General features: G+C 50.5%; 1 long non-coding RNA gene across 1 annotated transcript in view; it reads right to left on the bottom strand.

Annotated features, from left to right (window-relative positions):
* Positions 1-15,906: 15,906 nt before the first annotated feature.
* The window catches only part of LOC113905477, an 8,007-nt gene continuing 2,888 nt past the window's right edge, over positions 15,907-21,025 (bottom strand). The window contains exon 4 of the long non-coding RNA XR_003514676.1: positions 15,907-16,788. This is a non-coding gene — a long non-coding RNA (uncharacterized LOC113905477). The remainder of the gene's footprint in view (positions 16,789-21,025) is intronic.

Genomic DNA, 21,025 nt, shown 5'->3' with positions numbered 1-21,025 from the left:
CCCAGATCTCTAGGGCTCAGAGTGCACCATAGCTAGTGGCCCCCACTGAAACCGATGGGAGGAGGATTGTGACTTTGTGTTCTCTGGAGAGGAGTTGACGGAGGCCAGGAGAAGGTCCCAGGTCTCCTGAAGCCCAGCCTTGAGCCCTGTAGGGCCCTCCAGCTACCCAGCCCTGTATTGTGACTCACAAACCAGACATCAGCTAGGACTGGGACCTCTGCCCTGGACAGGGCGGTAAGGGGGAGTGTAGGGGGGAGCTTGAGGAAGGCGTGACAAAACCTTGGCTTGAGGGTCAAGGAGACTTGGACAAGAGGCTGCTCCTTCCTGTACCCCAGTCTCCCCATTTGCACAAAGCCGGTGCACTTTACCACCTCAGACATTCTGGGGCTCTCTGAGATATTTGGGAGAAGAATGTTTTTCATCTTTAAAATCAACTGAACTCCCCCCGTCCTTTTTCCTCCTATCTCCTTCTGTCAGGAGCCTCCTCAAGGATCAGTGTGGGTCAGGCCTGTGCTGGTGGCCTGGGCTGCTAGCTCCCTTCAGAGGGGGAGGAGGTGCTGAGCTGGGCAGGGTAGGCACGCTCTTGGCTACTATGCTGTGGATGTTAATATAGTTTCCTTCTCCTCAGTTACCCTTGGTGACTCTGGGTATCTGATCGCCCAGATGTGCTGGGGGCTTCCTGTCAGTAGGCTTCTCAGCCCTTGCCTGCCATTGTTCTGGGTTTTACACCTTTCCACCTCCCACCCCTGCATACACTGCACCCAGTGGGGCACCCAGGAAGGGACACAGTTCCATTTCCCATGCTGACCTCTGCTGACCCCTCCACCCACCTCACCTTCCCTCCCTTGGGTCCGAGGCCTTGGTGGAGATGGGTGGGGGCAAGTTGGCTACTTCCAGGAGCCCTGGATATGGGCAGGGTGACCTGGTTATAGTCCTTAGCCCCGTCAGTGCTCGGCTGTGTGACAGCAGATAATTATTTTGCTCTCTCTGATCCCATCACCTCATCTGTAAGTGAGGAGGTTGAACTAGATAGATTCCAAGGGCTTTTTCAACTCTAGAACCCACATCTTGGTTCTCCTTACATGATTGTTTTAGGATAAACTGTGAGCATGGTAGAAACAATGATACCAAAGGGTGCTGTTTTCAGCAACAGAGTGTTTTTCAGAATGGCCTACCTGGGAAGGCAGGTGAACAGTGGGGCTGAGCAGAGTAGCCTAGCCCAGAGGTCCCCTGCTCCAGGGGTCCGAAAACCCTGTGAGGCCAGATCCTCCAGGCAAGGGGGAGGGGGATCAAATAGCAGCAGACATATCATCAGACACCTGGCCTGATTCTGCTCCTACGCTCACCCAAGGTGTGACCCTGGATAAGTCACTCAACTTCTGTGATCCTCGGTTTCATCATCTGCAAAATGGGAAACCATTAAATCACTCCTTCCTGAGGTTCCTGGGAGATAACATCGCGCACCTACTGTGTGCTGGGCAGTACTGTGCCTGTGGGTGAGGCAGGCAGTGCTCTGCAGCTGAGCAGACTGAGCCCCAGGTCCGTCTGATCATTTATATCATTTATGCCAGGTCTGCAATCCCAGGCCTGTGCCCCACTGAGCCTCTGCCCAGTGCCAGAAAGGGGGACATTCTCCTCCTTCTCAGTCACCTAGAGGGAGGGGCTGTTCTTTTATAAGGCTCAGGGAGCAGGCTTGGGGCTGGTTGGGGTGAGGCAGGAGGTTTCTATCCTCGGTGTAGGTAACACCCCTTTACCGGTCACATCTACTGAGGGCATTACTTCTGAAAAGCCACTTTCAACTCTCCATTGCTTAATTGGGGTCGTGGCTGCTCAGGAGGCAACGTTTGGGTTTCTGGCCTCTTTCAACTTCTTTTCAACTCCAGCCAAGCCACAGTGCTGCCCCCAGAATGAGAGGAGTGGGAAGCAGCAGGCACCAGGGTTGGCAGTGCCTTCTCCAGTTGGGTTTCCCCATCTCTGGTATGAATACCAGTCAGTGTTTCTGCCACATGGGTCTCACCCTGTGGCATTGCACACAGGGAGGAACCAAGGCTGAGAGATGTGATGTCTCACATCACTAGGTCACTGGTGCAGGAGACAGGAGGAATCCGGTCTCGCAACACCCAGCCCGTAAGCCATGCACTGTCTCTGGTCTGAACTCTTCCTGGACGTGCCAGCAAGGGAGGTTTTGAGTGGCACCAATTCTTCTCATCCCAGGACACATGGTCCCCTTTGAAATATGACTCCATGCAGAGGTGAAGGCTATGTCCCCACCCTTGATCGGGGCTGGCCTCGTGACTTGCTGGTCTCCTTGAGTCAGTGTGGCATGTGACGAAAGTGACGCGATGCGTGCTCTGGAGCTCAGGCTTCAGGGTCCCTGCAGCTTCTGCTCTCAACCCCGTGGAGCCCAGCCCAGCCTCCCCCAGAAGCCCAGACTGGGCTCTAAATTCAGGGAGAGGCCCTGACACCACGTGGAGACGGCCCAGCCGGCCCAGCAGAACTCAGGCCTGGCTGACCCACCCACCAAGGGCAGCCTCACCAATGAGCCCACAGTGAGCTGGGCAGATGTGCCCTGTCAGCCTGCAGAATCAGGAGAATCAATCAATCATTCTTTTTGGCTACTGAATTTTCACATAGTTTGTTATGTAGCAAGAGATAGCTGAAGCAGCCAGGCTTATATAGTGAAAAGATGGAAATTATGTATTTGTCTCAGGTGATATCAGAATCTCAGAGTTGGGCCACTCACTCTGAAGTTCTTAGACCCCTGAAGTTCTGGCTACTAGAGCCCCTGTGAATGTCTCCACTGCTCCGGGAGCAGCATCGTGCAGCCATTGGCTCCGTCTCGGCCATGCTGCATCCCGGGTGCTCCATCAGGGTCAGTGAACAGTGGTTCTTCCAAAATTGCTGCAGGAATGGGTGAATTCCTCACCCAGCCTCTGCTGGCATAATCCCGGGGTAGGGAGCTCACTTCCTCCAGGGCAGTCTCTTCTGTGATGAGATGACTCTGCCTGGGAGAAGGTCCTCCTTCATCTAGGGCAGAGATCCATGACTCCTCCCGTGGCCCTGGCTCTCTTCACGGGTCCCCTCTTCTATGTGACAGCCTTGGGTACTTCATAGTGGTCCCTGGAATTTGCAAAGCAGCACCATCTCCCTTAATAGTAAGTATTTTCATGTACATAGAACCCTGTAATCTTGAGGGAAATGTTTCCACCAAAGCCTGAAACAAGTGTGGGTTTTAGGGGTTTTGATACCAACCCCCACCTCTGGCCTTGGAAAAGATAACTTCCTGTCTCTGAGCCTCGGTTTTCTCATCTGGAAAGTCGGAATAGTGAAATTTACCACCTAGGGTTGCTGTGGGGCTTAAAGAGATGATATATGTAAAATGTTCTGTACGTAATCGGTCCTTGATAAAGGTTAGTTCCTTTCTGCCAGGTACATAAGCAGTTCCAGATGGAGAGCTCATTTGTACTTAGCATTCATGTCTATATAAATAATGTGCAGGTGGGGGAGGAATTGTCAGGTGGCCAGGGGGTGAGGGAGTCCCTTCCCAGCAGCAGGAACAGCTTAAGCAGAGACCAAGAGGGAGAAGTCTGGTTTCAGGGAAGGGTAAGCGGGGGGCTCTTTGCTACTGGCATCAAGGGGTACAGGAGGGAGAATGACTTGGGGGGAGACAAGGCCCATGCCAGGGAGGGCCCCGAGCATTGAACTAAAAAGACTGGGCTTTGCCAAGGCAGGGCCTGGAGGAGGTCTGGAGCTGATCTGGGGGTGGATCTGGAAGGGAGGGGAGAGGAAAGAGAGTTCCTGGGAGCCGAGAGGGGAATGTTGGGGTGAGAAGTGACTTAGGCCCATCGTGGGGAGGGAAAGCCTGGCCACTTAGTGCGGCACACTCGTCATGAGACGCAGGGCCCTTCACCCTCCAGCCCAGCACCTCTACTCTTGCACCTTCGGGGCCACCAGGCTTTGTTGGAAAGAGCACCTTTTCTGCCTTTTTGGTCTAGGAACAGACTGATGAAGACCAGAGGAGGAGACCTGAGCCAGATCTGCAGCCAGAGGGATGCAGGGCAGACCAGAGCAGAGACTAACCTTACCCATTTATCTAGCAGGGATTCAGAGACGTCCCTTTCAAGAGCTGGGCTTTACAGTTTTTTAAGCTCTGCCATAGTTATGGGCCCTGTGAGACTTGTAACTGCTTTGGGATGGGAGGAAAGAAGGCTGGGCAGAGATGATTAAACCTATTTTTAAGGTGGGGAAACCTAGGTAGAGAGGGGAAATGACTTGCCCAAGATCACATAGCAAATGTCTGGCAGAGCTGGACTGGAACCCAGACCTCCTGCCTCTCATTGCATCCTAGCCTCTTTCCACAGCACAGAGGGACCAGCTGGGCAAGACGTTCTCACTTACCTGCTCTGGGTGAAGAGTGAGGGGAGCCAGAGAGAGGTTGACAGCCATCAGCAGACAACACTTAACCCAAACTGACAATTTAATTGTGAAAATGTGGACGAGGTACAGTTATGTGTAAGGAAATCCAGACGGTCTGGGCCCCTGGGGAGCCTCGGCCAGCACCCCAGTTGCCTGGGAAACGGAGAGGGTTGGGGAAGATGTCACTAGAGTTGAAGCTAAAGCATGGGGGATGGGCTACCCAGCCACCTCTTTGGGACCAGATGGGGCTGTGAGCCTGGCCACAGGCTGTCGTCCTCACAGTTAACATCTCCCCATCTGTAGATGGGGCAAAAGGGAGCACTGGAGCAGAGCGGTGACTTGCCCAAGGTGACACAGGGAGTCAGTGACCATGTCCATTCATCCAGCAGGCTGCAGGCATCTTGAACACAGTGGATCAGAGTCACCTGTGAGTCCCTGTGCCCTGCACTGGGCTTTGCACAGAGCAGACCTCAACTTTACAGCAAAGGCTGCTTGATCCCTTTATAAAAAGGCGATGTAGACCACTCCAGGAGGGGACACTCATTGAGTTCATAGTAGCCCTAGGTGAGGAAGAACCCTGAGCAGTCACCCAGGGCTATGCTATCTGAACCAGGGGACACTGAGCTGAGAAAGGGCAGGTCAACAGGCCAAGGTCACCAGCAGGTTGGGGCAGCTCTAGGCTGACCCCAAGTCATGCCCCACATGGGCAGTCCTTACCCAAGGAGGAGTGGTCCCTCTCACACCACCTCCTCAACTCTGGGTCAGGGATCTGGACCTTGGGAAGCCCCCATTGTCTGAAGCATTTTCTCAGAATCCTCAGCATCTGACCAGAAGCCAAAGATCAAGCCACCCAAATCATCAAGAACAATGTAATAACTGGCCTTAGCCCCCACTGTGTGCCAGGCTCTGGGCAATCACTCTATGATTCTTATCTCAAATATTTATGATTCTCTGGGCTGGGGATTACTGTTCTCCCTTTGTAGTTCAGAAAACAGAGGCTGGGGGTGGGCGGTGGGAGGAGTGTTGCTTGTCTACCTGGATGCAGCCGGAAAGTGACAAGCTGAGACTTACACCCCACACCACTCTGCATCTAAAATCCATGACTGCCTTCTACCTCAGTTCTTAGATTATCCCACAGTGGCCCCTGGGGGAGAGGGAGGCTGAGTTTTTGCCTGCCCAGCCTCCCTCCCACTTCTGATGATAAAAGCACCCCTCCCCATCCATCCCCAAATATCTGGGGTTCTGGGACTGCTGGTCACAGAGTTCAGTACTCTACTAGATGGCCTGACCTTTTGAAGATTATCATTTTCCGATCCACCTGATATGACCCAACTGGACCACATAGAGCTGTTACCCCCAGCTAGCGTCACAGGTTCTGGGAGAAGTTTGCTTGCCTCTGGAATGCAAGTTCTAAAGGTGTGATCCTCAGAGTTTCCAGAAGCCAGCAGCCCTATTCCCTGCCATGAGAGCAAGATAAGGAGAAGGAGGGAGGCAGAGAAGAAACAGGCAGGGGGTGGGGAGGTCATCCGAGTCCCCAGCACACCCTTGTCCCTCCCAGTTGTGTGGGCCAGTGAATCCATGTGCCTTCGGCTCATTGGATTCGGCTTTCTATCTAGAGGCTTGCATCTGGAGCCATCCTGACTGTCACCTCTGCGCTGTGCCCCAGAGTCGTACGCTGCTATTAGAGGAGGTACAGGATGAAGAAAGTCTCTTGTCCTGCAGGAACTAACAATCTGGGCAGGGGAACTTGGGATGGATATAGTTCTGGGTTCTATCTCTGTTCTGTCTCAGATTTGCAGTGTGATCCTTTTCCTCTCTGGGCTATAAGTTTCCCATCTTTAACACAGGGCCAAGGAGTGGATGCTGGGTTCAATGTTCTGCAAGATCCCCTACAGATCTACACAACTACTTTTTTTTTAAGAAAAAAATTGAGGTATAATTCACATAACATACATTCACTCTTTTAAAGTGTACGTTGTTGTTCAGTTACTAAGTCGCGTCTGACTCTGTGACCCCATGATCTGCAGCACGCCAGCCTTCCCTGACCTTCACCATCTCCCAGAGTTTGCTCAGACTCATGTCCATTGAGTTGATGATGCCATCCAGTTCAGTGGGTTTTAGTATAGTCACAAATTTGTGCAACCATTGCCACTTTCTAACTTCAGAGCATTTCCATCACCCCAAAAAGAAATCCCATACCTATTAGTCCTCATTCTACCTATGACCTCAGCCCCTAAGTCATAAGTCACTCAGTCGTGTCCGACTCTTTGCGACCCCAGGGGCTGTAACCTACCAGGCTCCTCCATCCATGGGATTTTCCAGGCAAGAATACTGGAGTAGGTTGCCATTTCCTTCTCCAGAAGATCTTCCCAACCCAGGGATTGAACCCAGGCCTCCTGCATTGTAGGCAGATGCTTTACCATCTGAGCCACCAGGGAAGTCGGCAGCTGCTAATTTCCTATGGATTTTTGGACATTTCAAGTTCATTTTCTAATTCACCCATGTTGTAGCATGTATCAGTACTTCATTTCTTCTTATAACAGGATAGTATTCGAGATATCAAAGGAACATTTCATGCAAAGATGGGCTCGATAAAGGACAGAAATGGTATGGACCTAACAGAAGCAGAAGATATTAAGAAGAGATGGCAAGAATACACAGAAGAACTGTACAAAAAAGATCTTCACGACCCAGATAATCACGATGGTGTGATCACTGACCTAGAGCCAGACATCCTGGAATGTGAAGTCAAGTGGACCTTAGAAACCATCACTACAAACAAAGCTAGTGGAGGTGATGGAATTCCAGTTGAGCTATTCCAAATCCTGAAAGATGATGCTGTGAAAGTGCTACACTCAATATGCCAGCAAATTTGGAAAACTCAGCAGTGGCCACAGGACTGGAAAAGGTCAGTTTTCATTCCAATCCCAAAGAAAGGCAATGCCAAAGAGTGCTCAAACTACCGCACAATTGCACTCACCTCACACGCTAGTAAAGTAATGCTCAAAATTCTCCAAGCCAGGCTTCAGCAATATGTGAACCGTGAACTTCCTGATGTTCAAGCTGGTTTTAGAAAAGGCAGAGGAACCAGAGATCAAATTGCCAACATCCACTGGATCATGGAAAAAGCAAGAGAGTTCCAGAAAAACATCTATTTCTGCTTTATTGACTATGCCAAAGCCTTTGACTGTGTGGATCACAATAAACTGTGGAAAATTCTGAAAGAGATGGGAATACCAGACCACCTGATCTGCCTCTTGAGAAATTTGTATGCAGGTCAGGAAGCAACAGTTAGAACTGGACATGGAACAACAGACTGGTTCCAAATAGGAAAAGGAGTTCATCAAGGCTGTATATTGTCACCCTGTTTATTTAACTTATATGCAGAGTACATCATGAGAAACGCTGGACTGGAAGAAACACAAGCTGGAATCAAGATTGCCGGGAGAAATATCAATAACCTCAGATATGCAGATGACACCACCCTTATGGCAGAAAGTGAAGAGAAACTCAAAAGCCTCTTGATGAAAGTGAAAGTGAAAGTGGAGAGTGAAAAAGTTGGCTTAAAGCTCAACATTCAGAAAACGAAGATCATGGCATCCGGTCCCATCACTTCATGGGAAATAGATGGGGAAACAGTGGAAACAGTGTCAGACTTAATTTTTCTGGGCTCCAAAATCACTGCAGATGGTGACTGCAGCCATGAAATTAAAAGACGCTTACTCCTTAGAAGGAAAGTTATGACCAACCTAGATAGCATATTCAAAAGCAGAGACATTACTTTGCCAACAAAGGTTCATCTAGTCAAGACTATGGTTTTTCCAGTGGTCATGTATGGATGTGAGAGTTGGACTGTGAAGAGGGCTGAGCACTGAAGAATTGATGCTTTTGAACTGTGGTGTTGGAGAAGACTCTTGAGAGTCCCTTGGACTGCAAGGAGATCCAACCAGTCCATTCTGAAGGAGATCAGCCCTGGGATTTCTTTGGAAGGAATGATGCTAAAGCTGAAACTCCAGTACTTTGGCCACCTCATGGGAAGAGTTGACTCATTGGAAAAGACTCTGATGCTGGGAGGGATTGGGGGCAGGAGGAGAAGGGGACGACAGAGGATGAGATGGCTGGATGGCATCACTGACTCGATGGACATGAGTTTGAGTGAACTCCGGGAGTTGGTGATGGACAGGGAGGCCTGGTGTGCTGCGATTCATGTCGGTCACAAAGAGTTGGACACGACTGAGCGACTGATCTGATCTGATCTGATTCCACTGTATGCATATGCTCCATTCTGCTTATCCATTCATCCATTATGGGTTGGTTCCACTTTTGACTATTATAAATAATGCTGCTCTGCATATTCATGTACAAGATTTGTATGAAATATATGCTCAATTTGTGTGTGTGTGTTTCTGTGTGTAGGAGAAGGATTGCTGGATCGTATGGTAACTCTATACGACTTTTGTGGAACTGCCAAACTGTTTTCCACAGTGGCTGCACCATTTTACATTTCTTCCAGCAGAAACGTGTGAAGGTTCCAACTTCTCCACATCCTTGCCAGCACCCATTTTCTATCGCTTTTATTTTTGGCTATCCTAGTGGGTGTGAAGTAGTATCTCATTGTGACTTGACTTGCCCCAATGACTAATGATATTGAGTATCTTTTAAAAAAAATTTTTTTTTTTATTTTTTACTGGGGCAGCGCTGATTAACAGTGTTGTGATAATTTCAGGTGAACAGCAAAGGGATTCAACCATACATATGCATGTATCCGTGATATTGAGCATCTCTTAATGTGCTTACTGGCCATACTGGCCATTTGTGTACCTGCTTTGGAGAAATGTTTATTCACATCTTTTGCCCCTTTAAAAAAGTTGGGTTATCTTTTTGTTGTTGTTGATGAGTTGTAGGAGTTTTTAATATATACTGGATTCTACATCCTTAACAAATATAGTATTTGTAAATATTTGCTCTTGTTATGTGGGTTGTCTTTTCATTTTCTTGATAGTGTCATTTAAAGTACAAAGTTTGTCATTTTTATGAAATACAGTTCCTCATTTTTTTCCCTTTGGTTGCTGGTGCTTTTAGTGTTATAGCTAAGAAATCACTGTCTTATCCAAGGTCACAGAGATTTACATTTGTGTGTTCTTCTAAGAGTTTTCTGGTTTTAACTCTCTCATTTATATCCTTGATCCATTTTGAGTTAATCTTTAAATACTATCAGGTGAAGGTACAACTTCATGCTTTTGTGTGTGGATATCCAGTTGTCCCAGCATTACTTATTAAAAAGACTATTCTTTCTCCGTTCAGTTGTCTTGGCTCCCTTGTCAAAAACTCAAATGACCATAAATGTATGGGTTTATTTACACAGTTACCTTTAAAGTGACATCTAGGAATTAGGTTACAATAGCCTCCACATAGTCACAAGTATGTGACAGGTAGTGTGGCAGAGGGAGAACAAGTGGGAAATGTGGACTCTTGCAGACCTGGGTTACTTCCAGATCCACTGGAACCCCAGGCAAGCTATTTTGTCTTGAAATAAATAATACAATGTACTATGGGCTTCCTAGGTGTGTGTGTGTGTGTGTGTGTGTGAAGTCGCTTTAGTCATGTCCAGCTCTTTGCGACCCTATGGACTGTAGCCCACCCACCAGGCTCCTCTGTCCTTGGGGATTCTCTAGGTAAGAGTCTTAGAGTGGGTTGCCAGGCCCTCCTCCAGGGGATCTTCTTGACTCAGGCATTGAACCTGTGTCTCTTAAGTCTCCTGCATTGGCAAGTGGGTTCTTTACCACTAGGGCTACCTGGAGGCAGCCCTAGTGGTAAAGAACCTGCCTGCCAATGCAGGAGAGATGTCAGAGACTCAGGTTCCATCCCTGGGTCAGGAATATCCCCTGGAGGAAGGCATGGCAACACACTCCGGTATTCTTGCCTGGAGAAGCCCATGGTCAGAGGATCCTGGTGTGCTACTGTCCACTGGGTTGCAAAGAGTCGGACACAACTGAAGCAACTTGGCATGCACACACAATGTATTACACTGTACTATTCTTGTAAAAAATACCAACATCTGGATGCTCCTGAGCCTTGGTTTCCTTCTCTGTCATGTTTCTGCCCCAAAGCTGGTGTAAGTCCCTACATAAGAGGCAGGGCATGGAAGAGTGTTGCAGGTGGGGTCAGGGGCATAAGCAATGGTGTGGAAGCTGAAAAGGGCAGGGTGTGATGTGGGGTATGGTGAGAAGTCTGTAGGTCTTGGTGGGGGCAGGGGTAACACATTGAAAGATGGCCTCTCTCTTTTTTTATACTTTATTTTAGGTTGTACTGGGTCTTCATTGCTGCACGTGGGCTTTGCTTTCTCTAGTTGCGGTGACCAGGGTCTTGTTGCAGAGTCCAGGCTCTAGGCAGACAGGCTTCAGTAGTTGCTCTAGAGTGTGGGCTCAGTAGGTGAGGCACACAGTCGCAGCACGTGAGATCTTCCCCTGCCAGCAATCAAACCGGTGTCCTTTGCATTGCATAGCAGATTATTAACTACTGGGCTACCAGGGCAGTCCCTGCCTCTTTCAGTTGGTGAAAACCCAAAGTCTGGTGCCTGGATTATAGCATAGCTCAGAAGACCCCTCCCACACCCCGCTAGGGAGCCCCATGGCAAGAGGCCCAGCCTTGACACCCAGCCATGCCTCCCAGCCACAGGGGTAGCAGTGAGCAGGCTGCCCAGCTCTTGAGGCTCTCGGCTCCATTCCAGTCTGGGTTTGGTGGGGCTGTACTGGGAGTGCAAGGTGATTGGGGTCCAGTGGATGCACTTTGGTTCCCTAGATTTGTGGTTAAGTGAACAAAGTATGCAAAAGGTCAGGAAGGAGAACTTGCAAAAGGAAAGTAAGAGGCAACTACCATTTGCTGAGCAGCAACTACTTCCAGGACGGACTGTGGACTTCATCTCAGATCACAGCCACCCAGAGAAGCAGGGATCAGGAGGAGCGTGTCCACTTCATGGAACCCAAAACTGGCTCAGAAAATGATGCCTTTTCCCAAGATCACACAGCCAGCGGGCGACAGAACTGGACCTCATGGCCTATTCTGCTTGTTCTGAAGCACAGGCTTTTCTTGAAGGGCCAGGAGAAGAGAAAGGAAAAGAGAAGGAAGGCAAAATAGAGAGAGACCCAGCAGAAGAGAGAGTCACACTGAGAGGAAAATAAAGAGAGGCAAAAATAAAAACCAAGAGTGGAAAGAGCGTGAGGCCACAACTGAGCCTGGAGTGGGTCCGCGGGGAGCCGCCGAGGGCGGGAATGGGCGGAAACCAGCTCATGGAACCTGGATCCAAGAACCCTGCTTGGCCTGAGACCTGGTGGCAAAGCTCTCACCTCAAGATCCTGAAAAGGGGGGGGCTGGCATGGGGGCAGCAGGGTCTGCAGCAGGGCCGGATGGCCAGGGGCTGCCAAGCAGGGCCCTTCACACACCGTCCAGCTCAAATAACCACCGTGGCCACGGGGGCTGGCAGGCCCTTGCTCCCGACGTGCAGAGCAGCAGGCCCAGGAGGTAGGAGCAATGACCAGGCCTTCCTGGAACACTGGTTATTTCTTAGGAAAAACTCCTAATGTGACCTGTTAATAGGGTGGCTTCCCAGTTTATTGTTCAAACTGGGACATTCTGAAGTGAGCACAGACAGATAAGTGTGGCCTCTGACCTCTAAGGCCCCACATGGTCGGGCCTGGCCCTTTCCTGCTGCAGCTGCCCCCTCCCCAGGCTCTCTACGCCCCCTCCTCAGGTCTTCCTCTGCAGACACTCTGGAGCAGGCCTCACCTTGTCTGGAGCACCCTGTCCCGTGCTCTTCCGGTCTCCACACCCCTTCGTTGCTCCTGCTCGCCCCTAGAACCCAGCCCAAGCCATGCCAGTGCCCTTGGTGAGCCATTCAGTACCTTCTGTGCTTTTCCTTCACGGCTCCAATCACAATCACAATAATCAAAGAAATTCATAATTAACGCGTTTGATTGTTTTAAAGTCTGTTTCCCTTCCTAAGGGCGGGGCTGGGTCTGACTTGCCCACGGTTGTATCCTGAACACCCAGCCAAAAGCATAACTGAAGCCAGTGCATAAGTGAGGAAATCACCTCCCAGGGCCCCCAGATGGCCAGAGTTGTGTGTCTGTCTTGTATTTTGGGGTTCTTCCCTATACTAGGAAAGGAAGGAGCTAATCCTTCTTGGGCACCATGTGCACTTCTGACTTCTTCCCCAGGCTCTGAGCCCCCATGGGGAGAAATCTGCCCCCTTTTTAATCTAGTCCATCTGTGGTGGACATGACTAAGAGACTTTCACTTATCTCTTCCCCAGTCTCTATCCTAGTTTAGGGCCTGAACAAGGGACTCAAGTTGGACTTTCTGATGAGTCATGACAACATAAATATGACTAGAGTGATAGGATCACAGAAAATCATGAGATAATACGCAAATGCTAAGTCCAGGCCCGTGGGTACCACAGGCACAAAAAATGCTAGTGTCTCTTCTTTAAGAGGTTCTTGTCCAACCAATCTTTTTTTTTTTTTAGGGTTTTTTTGTTGTAGGGTTTTGTTTCTTTTTTTTTTTAGTGTACCATTCAGATTTTAGTATATTCACAAAGTTATACAACAATCACTACTAATTCCACAATATTTTCATTACTCTAAAAAGAAACTCCATTCCCAATAGCATTCATGCCTCCTTTTCCCTTCTCCTCAGCCCCTGGCAACCACCAGCCATCTTATTTTAAAGACAGGGAAACAGGCTCAGAGAGGGCAGTGCCCAGAGCCAGGACCAGAGGCCAGGCCTCCTGACACCCTGTCTGCTTCGTGTCTGAGCTCTCTCTGGAGGCTTCCAGTGTTCTCTGGTGACTGGCATGAAAAGGCTGTTTAGCAAAGGCCCATTAAATTGAGGCTAACAGGTAAGATGAGACTAGACCATCTGGAGTTATGCCCAAAACCTGCCTGTGCCTGGAATAGATCTGAGGGCTTTTGAGGGGCAGAAGACATACCTAGACAACATCTCTAACTGGTATCCTGCTTCCTACAATAGCCAGTATCCTTTCATAGCTGGGGGTGTCTTCCCCCAGTCGACCACATGGCCTCCTCTGTGGTCAGAGTAGGCTCAGAGTAGGCATGAGGAAGCAGGGGCCAGACTTCCCAGGTTTCCCACTGTTTTTAGGACCCCAGAAAGCTGAGTCAGCCTATGAACACAGCGTGTACATCTTCCTATGGTAATTTAGCAGTTTTCACATTCCATGCCTTAGCCAAAATGGAAAATGAAAGAAAGGGAAAAAAGGCAGTGCTATGTTTTAAAGTGGCCTTAGCTCTGTGAGTTCTAACATGGGAAACTGCTGTCCATGATGTCATGGGCCCTGAGGCCCTCTGGGCATTGTTACTGACACTTCACGTGGTAGGCTGGGCCCCAGATCCACACATTCCTCTTGCCAGAGCTGTGTGAGCCTGTGGGTCCATCTACAAGCCTGGGCCAGACCCTCTGAGCCAGGATGGAGCCAGGCACTGGGCAGACAGGGGGCACCCTCTGGTAAGAGCCCAGTTCAGCTCCTTGCTCTGTCATCCAGAGGTCTCTGAGGTCTTCCCCTCATGGGATCTGCAGCTACCCTGAGACACGGAGGGTCAGCACTCTGCTCTGTGTCTGTCCATGGGGCAGCAGAGTGGTGTGGCGCCCTGCTCCCGGTCACATGGTTGGGGAGTGCTGGCCTTGCCCATCACTAGGGGAGCCCTGCCCTCTCTGAATGTTATGAGGAGAGGGCATGGTCCTTGCCCACGGCAGCCAACAGACTGAGACTGTGGGGGCTGTGGGGAGAGCACTTGGTCAAGGCCAAGTCTTCATTTTACGGCGTGGAAGAAACTGAGAGGGCAGGGGCGGGCCCAAGGTCACGGAGACAATCCACAGGCCGGGCAGGGCTGGATGCAGGCTCTGGACTCCTGGCGGGGAGCATTTCTGACTCTATCTGCACTTAAGCAGTTCCGTTGGGGCGGAAGCTCTGCTGTTCCGGAAGAGACGCCAGGCCTTTCCAGAATCCGGTCTGAATCAGGATCTGCTGTCAAGGCTTAGTCCTCAGGGAACCACTGCTGGCAAAGGGAGGTGAGGTATTGATTATGGCTGGGGCTGGGGGAGTGTGGCTGAGGCCCGGAGGTGGGGAGAGAAGGGATGGGAAAGGGCGGTGGAAGTTTCTCCGAGAGACAAACTGAAGGCACATTTATTTTTGAAGGCACATTTATAAATTATTAGAAAAATTTTCTAATTTTTCTGCAGTGCTAAAGTTCATTTTTCCTATTTAAAAGTAATAAACTACTTATGGGGCATGGTCTGGAAATCCAGGGTTGTCTCAGTCCTGACTGGCAAGCCTGGTGAACCTGGGCAAGCCCTCACCACTCTCTGGGCCTGTTTTGGAAATGCTGGTAAATAAGGTTGCCCCATGAAAAGTAAATGAATCCAAAGACTCCCTGGCTCAGGACACAGCTCTTTGGCCTGGACATCAGAGCTGTTCATCTGTCCAAAGGAAGAACGCAGCAACCCAGAAGTGAGGTATCTAGAGAAAATCCAAGGTTCAGAGACTCCCACTTGCGCTGTGCACCCATTCAGCACGGTCCAGAAGGTAGGCATTGTCTAAGGGCCATGCCCATCCCAGTCCCTGCAGAGGGCCTCTCTGCTTGGAGTGGAGACGGTTCACCAGTCTTACCAAGGTCTGAGTGATCTGCCCTCTGCCCCAGCCCTCCTTGCCCAGGTTCCACGCCCACCAGGCAATGGCTCTCAGACACCCGGCTCCCTCCCAGGAGGGAAGGAAACTGGGGAGGGGACAAGAGCACTCCTGTTAGGAGAAACAGAGGTGGCCTGATATCAGTCATAATAGTGTTGGGAGGTGGCAGTGATCGTGAGTGACGGTTAGAGCCAGCTGTCCAACCTCCCCGGGTGTCTTGAGAAAAGTCAATGTCAGGACAGCCAGATGAGGGCCAGACTCCACGCTCGTCAATCACCCGGGACCTGTCACCCAGTAAAAGGGTTATCTCATTTTAATATGTGTATATTGTTTAGGGCATTGCCTGGTATAAGATAAGAAGTTAATAAAAACTGCTAAGTGAAAATTAATGGTGGCCAGTCTGGACAGATGGGTGGAGTTGTGGATCCACAGAGGGAAGGGTGCCTTGGTCCTGCCACCTGTCCAGCTGGAGCCTCGTCTCTCTGAGACTCAGCTCACATAACCTCTTCCTCCCAAGAGCACCTGGCTGACAGTTCTGAAAATGCTCTCTGGTCTTCCATCTCACCGCCCCTCTGATGTCTGGGCTGGGGAAGGATCATGGCTTTCCATCTCTGAATTACGGCCCCACCCACCACCTATCAGAGCTTCCTTGGTGGCTCAGTGATAAAGAATCTGCCTGCAATGCAGGAGATCCAGGTTAAATTCCTGGGTCAGGAAGGTCCCCTGGATGAAGGAAATGACAACCCACTCCAGTATTCTTGCCTGGGAAATCCCACTGATAGAGGAGCTTGGCAGGCTATAGCCCATGGGGTCACAAGAGTCAGACACGACTTACTGACTAAACCACTAACTATCACTTACCACCCACCAGCTCTGAGTTCTAAACCTCAGAGGCCTGGAATTCTAGGTCAGCCTGGGACCCCATAATGTCAGAACTGGAAGGACTTCAGTATGCACCTTGCTGACCCCTCCTCCAGTACACACATGGGGAAAATGAGGTGCAAAAGGGGCAAGAGATCCCCTCCCACCCTGCAACTCCCATTTGCATAGTCAGGGAGCCCAAGGCTGGGCTGGAGCTGGGGACAAGCCTCGTGCTTTTTCCCAGCCTCCTCTGGTCTCCGCAGGTCCCCAGAGGCCACTCCAGAGACTATGTTTCATATCTCCCGTGGCCACATCTCACCTGGTCTTTGTTTGCTCCGTCCTCTGTGGCTCTGTCTGGGATAATTCTCTCTGAGTGGGGTCAGCCCTCTGGGAGTAGGCAGCTAACGAGCTTCAGATGTCCAGGACAAACTGCCTCATGGAAGGCAGATGCTGAGATGCTCACGCTGATTGTGGACACCAGCCACAGGTGGTGGCTCAGAGAGGTCTCCTCCTCTTCCCTTTACAGGGTGCTTCATTCTCCACTTGGAAGCAGCAGGTGCCAGGTTCACCCCCGAAACCCTGACTGGGGTGTCTATTTCAAGGAGGTCTGGAAAAGGGCAGGGAGGCTGGAGGACAAAGGCATTTTGATCATTTGGGAATTTATTTCTTTTTCTTTCAAAGTTTTTCTGATCTTTACACTGAGGTAGCAGGATGGATGGGAAGGGAGGCCGGCAAGCTGCTTGTTGATGGCCAGCTCTGTGCATGCTCCGGGCTGGGCACAGAAGTCATCTTCTCCAACCCTCACAGGCTCCCTGCAAGATTAGGACTGTCACCATCCGCTTTACAATGAGGAAAACTGATCTAAAGATCAGAGAGAAGTGAGGCGGTGTGTCCAGGGTCACACAGCCTCTGAATGGCCAAAACTAGAGTTTAAACTCATTTCTGTCAGAGTCTAGATTCTTCCCTACAGCAAGCTGAGATGTTTCCAGAAGACCAGGATGGTGTATTATGCTCTCAAAGCTACATGAATGGTGAGGGCTTGTGGGCTGCCCTGGTGTTTCAGGCACCAAGGCTGCCTTTGCAGCTGACTCACTCTTCCATTGTCACAGGGCAACAGATTTCATATTCACAGAATGCGGGGGTCATCATCGCAAATTCAGGTGAGGTAATCCTAATTGCTGTAATTACATCCTCAGACGTGCCTGGAACACATTCTGGGCACCAGACCCTGTGCCAGGGGTGTTCCACTGGTTAACTGGTAAGAGCTTGGATTCTAGCTGTGTGACCCTAGGCAAGTTACTCTGCCTCTCGGTGCCTTCATTTCCTCATCTGTGAAATGAGGATAGTATTAGTTCCTATCACATGGTGTTATGAAGTGAAATTAGTTAATATCTGTAGAGGGCTTAGAAGAAGGCCTGGCACAGAACACATACCCAGCACAAGTGTTAACTGATACTGAGCTCAACCTTGGGAGACGGGTGTTGAGATTTTCCTTGAAGCCAGGGGTGGAGATTGAGGTGATGCACTGCAGTGATTCTCAAATTCAGTGTGCATCAGAATCACCTGGAGAGTTCATTAAAGTGTGGAGGGCTGGATCTGCCCCCAGAGTCTCTGGTTCAGTAAGTCTGGATTGGGGCCTGAGAATGTGTGTTTCTAGCATGTTCTCAGGTGAAGCTGATGCTGCTGGTCTGGTGACCCTACTCTGAGAAGCAGCACTCTAGCAGACCTGCGTTGTCCCAGGCCAGCTAGGACTATCGATAGCAGAGGCTCAGTAAGTAATTGTCACCCTGTTTATTTAACTTCAATGCAGAGTAGCGTGAAATGCCAGACTGGTTGAGTTACAAGCTGGAATCAACATTTCTGGGAGAAATATTAACAACCTCAGATATGCAGATGATACCACTCTAATGGCAGAAAGTGAAGAGGAACTAAAGAGTCTCTTGATGAAGATTAAAGAGGAGAGTGAAAAAGATGGCTTAGAACTCAACATTAAAAAAATAACTAAGATCATGGCATCCGGTTCCATCATTTCATGGCGAATAGATGGGGAAACGTGGAAGCAATAACAGATTTTCTCTTCTTGGGCTCCAAAATCACTTCTGATGGTGACTGCAGTCATGAAATTAGAAGACGCTTGCTTCTTGGAAGGAAAGCTATGACAAACCTAGATAGCATATTAAAATGCAGAGATATCAGTTTGCGGACAAAGGTCAATATAGCCAAAGCTATGGTCTTTCCAGTAGTCACGTATGGATATGAAAGTTGGACCATAAGGAAGGCTGAGCTCTGAAGAATTGGTGCTTTTGAATTGCGGTGCTGGAGAAGACACTTGGACAGCAAGGAGGTCAAACTAGTCGATCCTAAAGAAAATCAACCCTGAATATTCATTGGAAGGACTGATGCTGAAGCTGAAACTCCAATACTTTTGGCACCTGATGCGAAGAGCCAACTCATTGGGAAAGACCCTGATGCTGGGAAAGTTTGAAGGCAAAAGGAGTAGAGGGTGGCAGAGGATGAGATAGTTGGATAGCATGACTGATTCAATGGACATGATTTTGGGCAAACTCCAGGAGACAGTGAGGGACAGGGAGGCCGGGTGTGCTGCATGGGGTCACAAACAGTCAGACACAACTTAGCAACTGAACAACAACAAATAAATAACTTGGCATGTGAGTGAGTGAGTGATGATTACAGGGAGTGGAAGGGGTGTTGGACCAGGAGCCCCAGGATTCTGGTCCTGAATTTGCTCCCACCTCTCTATGGGACTTGACCATGTTCCCCTGCAGCCTCGGTTTCCTCCCCTGTAAAACAGGGGTATCTATAATCCTTCCTCACTGATGTCTGTGAGGATGAAAGAAGGCCTGGAACAACTCCGACACCCAGGCAAGAGTGGCAAGCATGGTCTCTGAAGGTGATGGGCTCTGGGAACTGCTCACTGTGACCCTTACTGCTGTCCGTCTTTGCTCCCAACACCAAGGGCTGCAGCCCATCTCTTTTACTTTTTTCTCAAACCTGAGTTGGAAAGATTGGGGCCACACTGTCCCCCAAGTCCCATGGCCCCAAGGCAGAGGGCAGCGTGCTTGCTGTGGCCACAGGTTGTATAAAAGGGCCTGTGTTCCGGCCGCTCACCTCCCACTGTGCGCCCAGGGGTTTTCTATTTCAGTTGCTGTAAAAATATCACCTTTGATCTCAGCTTGTGGCTCTTAAAAAAAGAAGAAACCACCAACAGGCTGGGTTTTCATTCTCCCCAGCCCCGCCTCTGTCTCACCTCCGCCTCCGCCTCCGCATGTCTTCCCCTCCCCTCCAGCCCCTCCCTGCTCCTCGTCTCCTCTCTGGAGCCCCAGCACCCTCGCTGGAGAGAGCACCTTAGGAATCAGCTTATAGCCCTTGGTGTCTCCTCCAGGTCCCCCACGGCCCACGTGCTGAAGGAACAGGACAAATGAGGGTGAAGGACGCAGCCCTCTCCCTTCTTCCCTCTCTCCTTGCCTCTTCCCTTGTGTTCTGAGGGCCAAGAATCGCTGAGACTCCCTGCTTCTCCAGCTGCTGTTGTTAAGTGCATGGCATCAATCACATCCCGCATCTGTGAAGTCTTGAGTCTTCCCCAGAGTAGACTCAGAGTCACTAGTGGGGCCTAAATATTTCCATCACACCGTCAACCCAGAGAACCCAGTCAGCAGCCCAGATCTGTCTGGGGGAGGGGCCTTCAGCCTTGATGAATCTAATCCCACCGCCTGGCTCTGCAGGTACAAAGGTTAACACCCCCCCCCCACCACCACCTCCCTCCTCACCTGCCCCCTGCCCCTGGCCCAAACACACATACACCCCTCCCTCTTTCCTCTTTGAAGGCTCTGGGGAGATGATCCACAGGTCACCTGCCACTGGCTGTACCTCCATTTTCTGACCTTCCTAAGACATTCCTGGACCTACTCGCTCCATGCTGAGGCCTCTTGAGCCAAGAGCTCTTTTGGTTGGAAAATCAGCTCCAAACATATGGGGCCCCTCCTGCCTTGCCAACTCTCTGGCTAGTGAGGTCGTCTCCAAGGACCCCAGCTCCAGCAGAGGGCCAGAGAATCCCCCTCAGAAGTTTCATGGCTGAGAGGCACGTGTGCTCATTGAGAGGACAAACGAGCTGGTGACTCACACCAGGCTTGGAGCTGTTGTCACAGTTTTCTTTGGTTTCAGCTTTGAGAGAAAGAGACCAAATCCCACTTAACACTTCTGTACTTGGCGCTGTGCTGACATGGCCACTGCCCTTCCTCAGGGGGAGACACAGGTGGGTGCAGGGGTCAGGCAATCAGGGAGTGAGTGCAGGAGCTGGGGTGCTGGGGGAGGCCCAGACCCAGCTTGGGTCTGCCTGGAAGAGCTGGAGCAGAAAAGCCAGGCTGGGAAGTTCCAGGAAGCTGTGGGCATCTTTGATAGAAAGGGAAGCTTCAGATGCAGCCATGGCCTGGGGTATTCAATATTAAGACGGAATGAGGAAGGCCTGTTGAGAGGCAAGGAGGAAGAAGGCAGGCCTCACAGGGCTAAGAGGGGCTGGCAAAGAGCTCTGCTGTTATTCACAAATCAGTGGGGAGCCTTTGCAAGGTCTGAAATGAGTGTGGACTGTCCATGAAGAAAGCCTTTCTGAGGGTATGGAGAACATGGGCATCGGAGGTGAGGTCCTGGCTGTGTGTCCAGGCCACAGACTCATTTAGCAGCGACCACAGCCGGCCAGGGCCCAGACTGAGGTCCTGCAGACCAGCCCACAGGCCCTGGCTAGATAGCGTGCACAGGCAGTGAGGCTGCTGCCGCCCGGCAGGGGCTTCAGGAGACTGACTCATCAGTGTCCCCAGGGCCCAACCCAGGGCTGGGGCAGAGCAGGCGCCAGGGAAAGTGTGTTGTGGGGAGAAAGCAGCTTTACAAATGTTTGCAGCAGCCAGACTGGAGTTATTTCTTCCTGCCCGCACATCCTCAGATCTGGAAATAAGGAAGTGTGAGGCTCCAGTGAGCTCCTGTACTCAGGCATGGTTGTAAGGGCTTGGGGACCACTGGAGCCCCAGGGAGACTTTT

Source organism: Bos indicus x Bos taurus, chromosome 15 (genome assembly GCF_003369695.1).
Source record: "Bos indicus x Bos taurus breed Angus x Brahman F1 hybrid chromosome 15, Bos_hybrid_MaternalHap_v2.0, whole genome shotgun sequence".
In the NCBI taxonomy this organism is placed as follows: Eukaryota; Metazoa; Chordata; class Mammalia; order Artiodactyla; family Bovidae; genus Bos; species Bos indicus x Bos taurus.
The sequence above is the reverse complement of the archived record's forward strand: the minus strand, read 5'-3'. Positions and strand labels throughout refer to the sequence as shown.